Genomic DNA, 14,468 nt, shown 5'->3' with positions numbered 1-14,468 from the left:
ATTCGCTTATATTAAATATGCAATTTTACATTTTAAAAAATTACACAAAGGCTTTCCTTTAGGATGAAATTTGACAAATAATCACATATTTACAACAACGTCAACACGCTGATTTAAGTGCAAAAATAAGTGGATGAGTTTAGAGAATTTCAAATATCAATTTAATTGAGTTATATATATATATATATACTAGAAATAATATTATTTTTATAGAAAGTTCTTAGGGATAAAATATATCTACGTAGACATAGACGCGAATATCCAGTATTATATAACCATGACTCACGTTAGCCATAATATCTCATATCAACGTCAGTGAATTGAATCAAATTAAATATCATCGCTAAACTGGTATATTTTATGACGTAGTAAGAAACATTATTCCATCATTGATGACGTATGTCCTTTCTTGGTATCTTAGGGATATTTCTAATTGATAAGCAGAAATTGGTATTAAAAAGTTCCTCTTGTAAAGTCCGGTTATTAACAATTCCATAAGTGTACATTCATACTACGTACGTTCGAACACGATATGTGTGTAAAGTAAAATATGTTGTTTGAGCTGGACATATATTCGGAAAATTTAACTTTTATGTTACCTCTACCTCATAAGACTCGAGGGAACCAGGACTGGATACCTCAACAGATTAAGAAACTATGTGCACGGTTGCCGGAGTAATTTTACTAATTTATCTGCTTTACTTTCGTTAATAAAAGTTCGCCTCAATCGAAAGCTGACATTACAAAATATACTACAGAACCGAAGTTGTGTCAAAAACATGCGATAAGCATCGCTTATATAACCAAAACTAATGAAATATGTAATCAAGGTTAATACAATACTAAAATACTCACGTGGTTCGAAACAAAAGGTTCCAAACTACACGTGAATACACTAATTAATCGTTCTTATTATTATGTAATATTAATGGGATTACAATTAGTTTTGTCTGTTTCTGTCCTCTAAAGGCATGACGTAAATTAGTAAGGAATAATCTTTATCGCCTTAACTGACAAGTATCAAACTGTTTGTCTATTGAAGCAAATTGTATGAGGTATAAAATAATGTACCTAATAATTGTTGTAATCAGTTGAAAAAATGGTTGCAGTACGTAATAGCAGATGGCACCAACATAGTAATTATTCGAAAAACATATTTAGTTCTACATTTCCAGTGTCTTGGGGAATTATTCATCATCTATTTTTATACATTATCCGTATTAGAAAAGTGCAATGTAATGGTGTAAAACTACGTTGGGAAAATCCAATAAAATAAATTTCGTTTGGTCAACGGCTCGGAAGACTGTATGAGAAATACGGTATTTTCATTAGGATAGATAGAATAAAGATTCTTTCTTCGGTTGGTAGCTCAGATCTGATTGTCGTGGTCAGCAAGCAAATATCTGTTTCCACAAATTTCTGTCCAGCGCCTCTCTGACAGTGTACAGTTTTGAGGACGATGAGTATTTCACTTGTTTGTTCCATCTGCTTAGCGAACGGCACGACGCGAACTTTAGCCTACCGTTTTACCAACCACGATCAGTTCCTCCAAGTTCTCATCGCCTCCATTATAGAGGTACTTTATATGGGGGCCGATGGCTGGTCATGCGTCATACTCGTGAACGGGTGCTACTTGTGGTGACTGGTCGGACTTGAATTCGTGTATGCGGTGATGTTAGGTATTTCGACTATGTATTTACGTGTGGTACCCACGAGAATGTAAGTGCATGCTCCTATTTCAGCATGCCTCCAGCTGATAGAGGACTCTCAAATCTTTGTTTTTAATTTATTTAATTATAATTAATTAACTTTTAATTACTAAAGCAGTCATGTGGAACATGGTTTAATGGTTGCAGCACCTTACAAACATTGTGTAAAACAAAAAAAACTTGACGAATAAAAAGAGTGGCGGAGAGTTTATTGCCAGTTCTTCTCTTCCGTTCTATGCCCTTGATTAGAGAACTGGCAGTAAATGTAAAATAAGAAGCATTTATTATGTATTTCTTTTTTGAATAAATGATTTTGACTTTGACTTTGATTACCTCCATATAAAATTATACATAGTAAGAGATGTGGTCCTGGGACTAACTGAATTAACTTAGTAGGTAATATAATAATAATAATAAAACCTTTTTGGAGAAGGTAACCATGGATTCAAATATTACTAATGGGTTGTCTTTGTTGTTTATATCTCATATACTTTTTTGCAGCATGAACGTAAGTCACGGATAATAAATATAATAAATTTGACATAGTATGATGAAAGTGAAGTTTGTTTCTCTTAAAGCAAAATCACAACCCAATATGGAAAATCCATTATTATGCGGTGTTTTCCGATGTTTTTTTTGGAGACCTGATGTGTTAATGTCCTTGACTAGTTGCATTCACAAAATTCATTCCCTAGCTTAATTAAAAATGTGCTGAATATTTAGTAGTCGATTATGTACGTTGGTGACTGATTCCTCAGCGAAATAGTCCATATATAAAATTTCCTACGTTACATAACGATGTGTGTCTGGTAACCTTGCATTGAAATTCAATTTTTTTGTAACAAAAAATTACGTAACTTTGGACCTACATAGTATTTTACATTATTATACAATAAAAAATATCTTGAGTTGAAATATTTTTCATAAAAATTCTCTTATATAAGCTTCTTGTATGGTAATGCATATTACCATACGCACAACATTCAGTGAACATGGAAGGAAAAACTGTAAGGGAACGATATGATTTGCAGTGGACAAATATTGGTTATAAAAACACTAATTTTACTAAATATATGTACATTGATATTACTTCACTATTAGCTAACGACTGATGATTTAAAATTAAAAAATATTATGGTATTTTTTTGGATTTGTTGCAAGTGTTCTGTTAGTTTTGTCTTGAGTATCATTACTAATAAGATTATCGCCGTTAACAGGTATTAATTACCTTATTATAACGCTTTATAGTGTTTATTTATAGAATCCTTTAATCAAATGACACACAGATTGAGAAGAGTTTAAAGATAAGAAAGATAAGAATTAATTTAATATTGTGTCATTTGTCTTTTTTTTTATTATATTCATGATTTCTACCTTCCTGTAGTAATAGTTTAAGTCTCCCACATTTTGTTCCATATGTATTACATAATTTGAATAGATATTTTTGTCATAACACAATGTCTCTGAATATATGAGCAACACGTGTTGATGGAAAACAATGAATTTAAAAACGAAAATTCATGAATAATTGATAGAACCTGTTGACAAAAATGTTTTAAAATCGCTACACTTCCAACACGTGACTATTGGATAGCACTAGAAAAAACCTAATGGTCATACTTCGTTATCTCAGCAGGAAAACGTCAGAAAAAAATATTTGTATTATACAAACGTTTCATAGAAATTCTCCTTTTACTTTTACTCAGGGAGTTAGATGAGCTATAATCACTAAAACTATGGAATTCACTTCCCGCCCCTATTCGCTTAACTCCTTCTCTATCTTCCTTTAAATTTCTTCTGTACAAACATTACCTGTCCACATGCTAGCTTTTTTACTAACTACTTACTGACGTGAGACTTATCTTAAATTATCGTGATTTATGTGTCTTTTTACTTTCTTTTTTTAATGTAACATCTTTTTAGTTTAGTTTGTTTTTTTTGTTCCTGTTTAGTTTTGTCTTAATAACTGTGTATAACATGTATTTTTGCACTACTTGCCTATCTTATGTAATTTAATACATTTGTATTTTTTTTTTGCTTTACTCACAGTGGTTGCCTGGAAGAGATCGCTCGAAAGCGATAAGGCCGCCAGTTGCCTTCCTTTTGATTTAATTATGTTGAATTTGTTTTTTTGTACTGTAACGAAGTGATAATAAATAACTACTAAAATAAAACCACATTGTGTTGTTCCAACATGACCTTTTATATTATCCTCACCTATATTTCTATCGTGATGACGTCATTATTGTTTAAACAACATGCATGCCAGCAGACGTGTGAACCTACATCTTCTCTTATCTTAGAAAATAGTTCGTAGATATTCAAGACTTTTATTCGGAGGAAAGTTTCGGACGTAAGATACTATAGAACCGTTAATGGTTAGTCGAATATAACAAAATATGTAACACTAACTAATTATAACAAATCTTTTTTTCCATATTTAATTTATAATAAAAATATAAAAGTCTGCTATTAATCTTAATCTAATGATAATAACATAGATTATATAACAGTGTAACAAACGAGTTTGAATACACGTGATCGCTATAAAATATATTAATTTGTGAACGTGCGTGAAATAACTACGTGGAGGTATTTCTTGGAAATTTATTATTCTCTTTTAAAATAAAGTTTCATTATTTTATTCATCCTCGATGTTATTAATTATAAAAACAGCCGAAATGGCCACTTATATAAAGACTGAGATTTACAATTTCAAGATTATTTTTTGTATTCATGTCTATAGTACGACATTAACGATTGAATTGTCGAAACATGATTCAGATCAGCTGCGAAATTTTTACAAAGATACTCAACACAAGTCTACCGTACCATGCCTTTTTATATAATCAAATTAATACTTATTATGCTCAATACTTTATACATTCAAATAAAACGTATGTTTAGTGCATTGATAGTTTAATTTGACTTTATAGTAGTTCACTTACACAGTATAAATTATGCATAACATAAATTATGCCATATACGTCATTAAAATATATATATATTCGAATATAGGAACTCATCCTGTATGTGAATAAGAATTCTCGACAAGAACAGGTTTCCTGCATCGGCTAAATATGGCGCGTCAGTGTTTAGATTTGTTTATGACGTTTTACGTGCAATTTTAAATCGTTTGAATGGTTTGATTGTTATAAATTTACAGTTTATATGTCACTGGCCTTAGTATATATATATGTGTGTTAATGATTTAATTATGTTCGACGTCCTGGTGGATAGAAAAACTGTGCACAGTTTGTGTTTCCACCACATCAACTACCTTTATATTAAGAACACTTATACAACAATAAATAAATAAATAAATAAATAAACTTATGCATCTTGTTTTCTTTTTTCGTTGCTCCACATATATTATTTCCATACAATATAAAGTATAGACTTGTTCTTACTTTAAGCACTTGTCGTCTCTATCTAAGCTCTGTGATGAAAAGGGACAGATCATATTTAATCTTTACGTAAAGTTTAAAGTACTGTAAACGACAGTGGAATCCTATTGGTATCTAGTAGTAAAAGTTACATTACTTTTTTAATTGTAGTAACAATGACACAAACAACATTGTGTACAGGTCAATGTAAGACAAAGATAATGTTTTAGTAAATAATAATATTGTTTTAGTTGTTTTCGAATACCTGAGCACGATTGTTAACTATTATGTTGACATTTCTATCCAGAAAGTTACGATACAAAAATAACTATACACCAAAAAATGCCTCGCCATGCAAACATGACCGGGTACCGGGTTCTATGTCAAGCAAACAATAATAATATTCGGTTGATAGGAATTAAAAAAAACTTATAAACCTATTTATTTATAAGCAGTCTTACATCTACACATATATTTGAAAGAAATCACTTAGACAAAACAGGTTAAATTGATAACCAAAATATAGGAAACAGAAAACATAAGTACATTCTTGAAGCAGTTATGACTGTAAAAAATCATCCGAAATTGTTCAAAACATTCCAAGAAACTTGTCTGTATGTACCGAGGGATCCAACACGGCTGTGGATCGCTGCCTGCTCCACCATGATGTATGCAAAAAATTGTTACGCCAAGGCTGTAAAACTATTTACTCACCATCCTTGAAGTTATAGATCACTGCCGTGTAATTCTTTACAGGGGAAGGTGATTAAGTTGTTTAGTTGTAGTTGTAGTAGTAGGCGAGTATTTGGACATAGGTTTGACACCAGATGTAAATAACATAACTTTGACATTATTTTATTTTCTTATATAAAACATTGTAAAAATCGATATGACATTTGCATGCTTATTTACTTATGGCTGATTGTGCGGATATTTGTAGTTGATCCATCTATTTGTGTCACTATCATGGCAAATAACCGATATCTTATTATTATTATTAATAGATGAAAAAAAAGCAGTGTTGGCCTAGTGGCTTCAGCATGCGACTCTCATCCCTGAGGTCGTAGGTTCGCTCCCCGGCTGGAATCAATAGATTTTCTTTCTATGTGCGCATTTCACATTATCTCGAACGGTGAAGGAAAACATCGTGAGGAAACCGGGCTTGTCTTAGACCCAAAAATTCGACGGCGTGCGTCAGGCTGATAACCTACTTGCCTTTCCGATGAACAAATGATCATGAAACAGATACAGAATCTGAGGTTGTAGGATCTAAAAAGTTTTGTTTGTAAAAAAAGCGCCATTGATTTATTTTTTTAATAGATGAAAAAAGAAAACTGAAATTTACCATTAACGCAAACTACAACTTTAATATTTAAAAAAAAGTTTACGTAAGTATTCGTACGAGGCACACAACCTGTATATCTTAACAGAAATTTAGCACATCTTTTGATATTTAAAATTATTTTTCTCCCGGTACAAATATCAATTATGATTAAATTGTTTTTATCAGTTTGTAAATGCTATTTATAGAATGAATGTTATGTCATTGTTGTCAACTTCCAAGTATGATAACGATTCTTTGAAAAAGGGCGAATTATCTTAAAGGTACTTTAATATATTATACGGATCCTGTAAGGGTATAATAAGTTAAGTAATTTTCGATTAGTAACATGTCTGAAGTTACATCCCTAGAGATAGATCATAGAACTATATCTGCATCTGTTTTTTTTATCGTTCTGTGGCTCTTGACAAATGGTTTCACAGGAAATCGAATTGCTGAAACACATTCCAATCGCTAATAAGTCACGGATAAATCACGCGATGATCACGCGTTTGAAATTACATCGTGAAATTATTATCAATAGGCGAATGTTCTTGTTAAAAATTGATTATGATTTCTAAATCTAGTCAATATTCCCTTAACTTATTACTTACGGATTGGTGATTGTAAGTACACAACATTTAGTACATTAAAAACTGTTTTAATTTAGGTGTGTTGTACTATATCAATTAGAATGTCTTTTAAAATTTTCATATTATAAAAGTTAAATAATTGCTGATATTGAAATATATATAAATCCTGTTATTGAACTTTCCACACAGTCAGATATCAAATAGTTTCTTGACTCGTTAGGCATTTCCGTTGCCGCGTCCAAAATATCGGGTCTAATCATATTTTCTCTATAATATAATATTAAAAACGTCTGAATGGCGCCAAAACCCAAGGCGCATATTACCGCGCATGCGTCGGCATTAGGCGGTCACAGAAAAAAAAATTGCATTTTGTCATAGATTTAGGGACATAGATATGGTGCGCCTCGTAATCTTTCCACAAGTAATTAGGTAATTATTTATGAAACAGGTAAATATATATAAACAGTAATTTTACTGCTATGTTGGATTTTATTGTACCATAAAATACCAAAAAATAAAAACATTAATCAATGTAGGTATATTTAAAAAATACATTTCTTATCCCTTGTATATGAATAAGATGTAAATTCCAATTTTTTTTAAATCATGCGTCTTAAAATTTTATCACAAAAGTATCACTCGTCACTCATTATAATATACATAAATTACGATGTTCGGTTAGAATATTCCTGATTCAGGATAATAATTATATATATTCATCAGTGTAATTAATACTTAATATAATTTGTCCTATTCAGCATCCAATTTATCCTTGTAATTTACTTTTTTATAATGTCTTAACGCGAAACTACATTGTACCACGTCAGAAGTGGAATTTAGTCCAAATTTACTGTTATTAACGTTTAGTACCTTCAAAAATCATACGGTATGCGGTATGCATCTGCTGAAGTGGTCGCTGCCACGGATAACAATGAATTTTCAATGTTTTCATAAAGGTGGTGCCTCTAAAATAGTACTGATGAATTATAAAAATTATTATTATAATGCATCATTAATGTATGCGTCAGATTAAAATCTCCTTATTAAATAAATATCGGGAATACTAATTATTTGTTTATTTTATTGACTTGAAAATGTCTTATAATATATATAATATTTAATTTAAGGAAAAGCGTAGAATATCAAGATACCCAGAAAAAAAAGTAATGGTGTACCAGTCTTGCTCTAAAGTTCATGAGGTAAAATTAGACTAAGCCCGATGTAGTTGACGAGAAATATAGAAGAATATACCTTATATTATGAATTTGTATAATCTTAATTAAGCATACTATAATTAATAATTATACTTATTAAGTATTACATTGAGGCTGTTTCTGCTCTTGACTTTGGTTATAAAGCCTTGTTAACATTACATAAGTCTGCGTCATTCACACTGACAGCTAATAAAATGTTAAATATTATCTATGATATGGCGCGTAAGTTGTTTTGGCGGGAATGTGACTCACGCCTTCCTTGTACGGAAATCGCATCTCGAAATTTTTAAATTATGATTCAAATGATTTTATAAGTTTATTCAATAACAAAAATACATTAATATTTTAGGTTAGTAAGTATGACTCATCATAAACACACATAAAATATATTTGTATTTTCCTAGAAAGGGATTTTGTGATCTATTTAAGGTTATATCACGCACAGAATAGTCTAACTTGAACCGAACCAAACCAAAGACAACAAGCCATACATTCATAAAGCTGTCAATTAAAATTCGTACGCTATTAAAATGGCTTTACCTGTTTATTATTATTGAATTGCATAGTGAAGTTTGACTAACCTCTGATGAAAATATGACTGCGAATAAGGAAGATAATTGACACATCAGTAAAATAACAAAGGTATTTTTGTAATAAAAAATTAAATTAGTTTAAAAAAATCACATAATCTCCGATTGTAAATTGATTGAAACAAAGAAACTTATCTCTACCAAATATCTAATAACAGTACTAATGTCTCACTATATATAAAGACCGGATGCCTTATCATACAGATAGACAAACATATATGATGAAATTATTAGAACAAAGATGTTTTATTATAAATTTTCTTTAATGCATAAATAGCATTTACCAATATATCGATCGCCGTAAAAGTACACAGTATTTCATCACCAGGCGTAGTTTGATAAGGTATGTCACAGAACAACCTAAACGATATTAATTTCTTATCAACTATTAATCATTCAAAAACATCCTGCTTTGTAAACAAAGGAGTTATTACGAAATTCGTGGTAGCAGCGATACAGTTATCAAAGATTGATAATATATGAGGCATACCGCTCATAGATGTTTAAATCTTATGAAAAATTATATAAATAATGCATTAAGATGACCTTACTACTAGTAGAATGATTAAAAATAATTATGTTTACCTAAAAATAATATAAAATAAATCAGTGGCGCTACAACCTTTAGTTTTTAGGTCTGGGCCTCGGATTTCTGTATCTGTTTCATAATGGTTTATTAATCTAATAGGCAGGTAGGTTATGAGCCTTTTGTCACACAAGCTGACGACTTTTTGGATCTAAGTTAAGCTGGTTTCCTCAACATCCTTTTCCTTAACTTAACTTTCGAGCGAATGTTAAATGCATACATATATAGAGTCCGTACGATCTCATGCCTAGTATACCACTAGACCATTACTGCTCATAAAAAAATAATGTATCGAACAACATAAATGCGTAGTGCTAAAATAGAAGACCTGAGAACGCACCAGACGAGTCAAGTATGATAAACATATTTATGCAGACAATATACGACTAACTTATGGACCTCGTCTACCTAGTGAAGCAATATTATTTTATTTAAATTACGGTGTGCTTTAATACTGCGCAATTGTTGCAGTTGCGACATAAACAACCGGGCTTAAAATAACACCACGTGTTATAAACGTGATGGGAAAGTGTTTTCCAAGCTGCATGTATACATATAAAAATGTATATGAAAATATTGTATGGAAATATCTTGCTGATATAAGTTAGACGTGCTACGACTGTGTTGAAATTTTGAATGCGAATATTGTTGCATAACATTTATACATTTCGATGTACTACAACGATTGTTTTGGAGATGTTATTTGTGTTATCACTATGAGTCAACTAATCGACTTTACTAAGATATTTGTGTTATAACCGACGTGGCAGCAAGGTTAACGACTTAACGATTCCAGGCTCTCTGAAGAGCAGATGCATGATCAGTAATCAACCATCTCTGGTACTTCCAATCCTACGTTTTTTCATAGGCTTTAGGGGATTTTTTCTTAACCTATTGAAATTACAAAAAATTACTGCAAATTGGCGTTTGATCTGTAAAAGCAATTTAAATATAAGACCAAGGCTGCATAGAAAATGTCGTAAGAAAAAAGTAAATAGAATAGGTAATGTTTATTATTTCCTTGGCGTGGAATGTTTCGGCCTTGGAACATATCATACTTGCGTAACCAGCTCGATTCGTCAATATTTGTCACAGTATTGCAATTACGGATGTATAAAGCTCATTAGGAAGCCAGGTTTATTTCAATTAATTTCTCTGAGATATGCTCTTATAAGGCTTAAAACTAGACAATCTTTCCTAACTATATTTTAATACTTGTAGTAATATAAAGTGATTAAAACCTAAGAATGGGATCACTATAATTGTCGCAGTAGATATTCCTACCATTAAGACCTTATTTTGAACTTAAACTTTGAAAAAAAAATTAAATAAAATATACAAAAATAAGTACACGATAACATGTAATATTTATTAAGAAATAATTGAGAAATCTCATTGATACATAATACGTGACAATCAGTAGGTCAAATTATTTAGTAATTTATTCACTGCAAACTGCAGGCTTGTCTGACACCATGTGTATTTCGATTTGTCCTACCAGGTTTTGTTGTTAGACAGCGTGATAACTATTTATTAGTACACGCCTATCGCGAGATAAAAATATTCTAAATACGCCTACGAGGTTTCCCTTCACCCCCTCACCTTTAATACTTGCAAATGATAACTTTGAAGATCGGATTATGATAATATTTGCGAGTTTTTCATTCTATATCAAGCTTATCGAAAATTACTAAAAATGTGAATGCAACATACATTGTATAATTTAAATAAGCGTGACAAACGAAATTGTAGCATTATCTTCACGGGGAATTAAACGTGTTTTACCATTGCGATTATTCTAAGAATATTTATAACATTATAATTGGTTTGTTTCCATAATTAATGTAAAATATTTGATACTGGGACTCGGGGAAAACTTTAGCGGATTACCTGCTTCTAAAACTTGTATTCATATTTGTAAAACATTAATATTTCCCATCTTATCATCTGCTATACCTTGCCATATTAACCATAATTTAACACTACATACACTGCTGTAAGTTATTCAGACACGCCCATGATCTGGGCCGTACAACTACTTACGAAGTTAAACCATATTGACTGTTGTTCGTCCTCTTGTATATATTATAAAACTGTTTTAATCTCTCTAAGTAGAAGCTTATTAAAAAAATGTCGGTAGAAGAAACAGTAAGACAACAATGAATCGATTTAAAATGTAGACGGAAGAAGTTAAATAAAACTATGAAGAAATATTCTGGTTTTAAGTAAACAAGTCTCAATCAGTAAACCGGGTCTGATCATGACAGAAAATGCTTGTTAACAAATTCAAGTTCACGCTAATTAGACGGAAAAACTATTGTAATGTCAATGGTACAAGAAAGCTAGTCCGCGGTGATCGTGCTCTCGCGCACACGTGACTAGTTACGTAAGTCAAGGTCAGATTATGTAATATAACACCGGTTCCACTGTCATGAATATTTGCAATTTTAAATAGTCTATTGTATTGGTTTTTGAAAATATGTCGCCAATTAATTCCTAGTTTAAGTCGCATTCAATGTTCTTTTAACAAAAACCTATCGCTTTAGCTGGGTGGAACGGAAAATTACACACTTTACTTTTACATAATTTGGAATTGGTTATAATCAATAATTATTTAAATTGAATTTCTCCACTATTCCTTCACGTTACATTTCGTGAGAAATATGAGAAAATTCGGAGATAAAAGCCTGTTTTTAAAACCAAATAAATTATTAATACGTTTAAACGTATCGATTTTATTGCCTACATAACGTATACGTAATATGTGATGGTTTCCGTCCAACAAATCTTAAACATGTCCTTATGTTTATTTGTGGACAAGGCTTTTATATGTTAATATATGCTGTACTAATAATTGATATTGAAAAACACATATAAAATTCAGATACAAAGTCAATATTAAATATTAGGAATTGCCACGTTTTTTTTAAATTTTCTAACTAATGCTAGAACTTATATGGGGAAAAGCAATATGTCTAGGAATATCTACATTTATTAATGGAGACAAAATAAATTTCCTTCATCTTATTTTTGCATAGGAAAAAGAAGTAATAGGTGACAATAAAATTCAAATCATCATTCAAGATCTTTTAAAAATTCACAAAAATAGAAGGCCTACACATTACCGTGTAACACCACTAAATTTAATTATTACATCCACGCGCTTTAATATCAAATAAGATAATATTTTCAATTGCGTTTAAACGATCAACGCATTTATTCGCTCCGCTTGTTTCTATAGTAACCCTAATAGACACAAGTTAATATTAAGGTTCAATATTGTCTAATAAGCATTATCTGTAACACTTAAATCTAAAATCTTTTTTTAAAACGTAAAACGTTTTTTTTTGTTGAAGATGAGAACAACAATAAAAAAAAATACTGATACTAGAGAATGTATATTAAATTGGTTGAATTATTATACCGAAGAAGAAAAACACAATAAAATTCTAATGAATACGTCAAACGCTTAAGAAAGGTATATTTCTAGAATGAAACAAAAAAGTTTGGAACTGTTTGCTTATACTTTGCTTTACTTATAATTTGTAAGGCTTACGAAAAATTCGCAAGTTAGGAAACTTGGGGCCACGTGAATGCCAGTCACATGTTCTGGAAACCCGTAAAAGCGTACTACAATGCCATTGGAAATATCCCGAAGAAAAACTTTGCATTGAAAGAGCCAAAAATAAACATTTTGTATTTATGTAGACGTTATATAAATTAGTGTTGTATTCTCGAAACGTTTTTATTAAATTATTAATTTTTATAATAAACGATTTCAAAATACTTGCTTTCAAAATTCGATATGTCATGTACATATTTGTTTTTGTATATGTTGTAAGCTTCATACAGCCAGTCTGTATGAATGTCAAATAATTCGGATTAGCTCATTCAAACGTCTCACAGGATCGTTAAATTTGTTGACACAGCCGTGGTTCCAATGACCTCAAGTCGGTCAAAATCCGGGTACCAGGCCAACATGAAACGTCAAAAAAAATCAATCATCATTCTTGCTTGAATCCCGGGTCAACTTTTTTCAGGTTGAAGTATAATGGATCACTAACATTTTTAAGAAGAATGGACATCTAAATGTCTAAATGGCATAGTCACAGATTTGTTATGTTATATGTATTATATAGTGTTATTTATATGTTAAGTTTATTCTGATATCGCATAGAGTTATCAGAGTTACGTAATTCTGTGGCAACCAATGATGATAGTTTAATTAAGATATTGATTATAAAGGTATCTAGTATAAATAATGATAAAGTTAAGTAATTGAGGACGAATTAAGGGTGTGCTTTTATTATCTGTACCAATGATTTTAATTGGATTTTTCAAGGCCTTCTTTGAATATAGTAAATAAGTTAAATATATCGAAACTGCAGAAATTATATAATAGAATTAAGGCCGTACTATAAAACTTCCTATATTTTTAAATTTCTCTCACAGTGTCTCTTTTATTGCTTCTTAACATAATAAGGGCTATAACCACGAGCCGTGCTTCATTGCTGTGGTCCGCTTGATATGGTATATATATTTGAATCCCAGATTAATATTATAAGACAGCGTTAAGAGAACGTTAAGATTACTAAAAATTAGTCAAGAGATAAAACAATCCTAGCGTTGCATTAAATTATTGGTTATTACTAAGCAATGTGGTTTTGGATGCAGAGCCCGGTTAATCGGTCGTACCATAGATTTAGAGAAGAGGCCTGTGCCCAGTATGGACGACCACAGACTGATACGAACCAACCGAACTATATGTAAAGCTTTGTTAATATCAATACGTTAATATAGAAAAATCTATGAACATCTATCAATGTCAATGTCAAATCAGAGACGGATGATTTTAAGAAAACGTATTTATTCACTAAATATTTAATCGGAATCTCTTACATCCCTATCGTTGTATAACAGTGTCACGTGCGAGTCAGGTCAACGTGAACAGATCACGTTGTCCTCGTGAACCTTCTATATAATTTGGGAACAATAATGAGTCTCAAGTAAAGGGTTTCATGAGGTTCACGTTGTTGTTAAATAAATAAAACAATATTTAATTATTTAAA

Source organism: Pieris brassicae, chromosome 10, assembly GCF_905147105.1.
Source record: "Pieris brassicae chromosome 10, ilPieBrab1.1, whole genome shotgun sequence".
NCBI lineage: Eukaryota > Metazoa > Arthropoda > Insecta > Lepidoptera > Pieridae > Pieris > Pieris brassicae.
Note: the sequence above shows the minus strand (reverse complement) of the source record.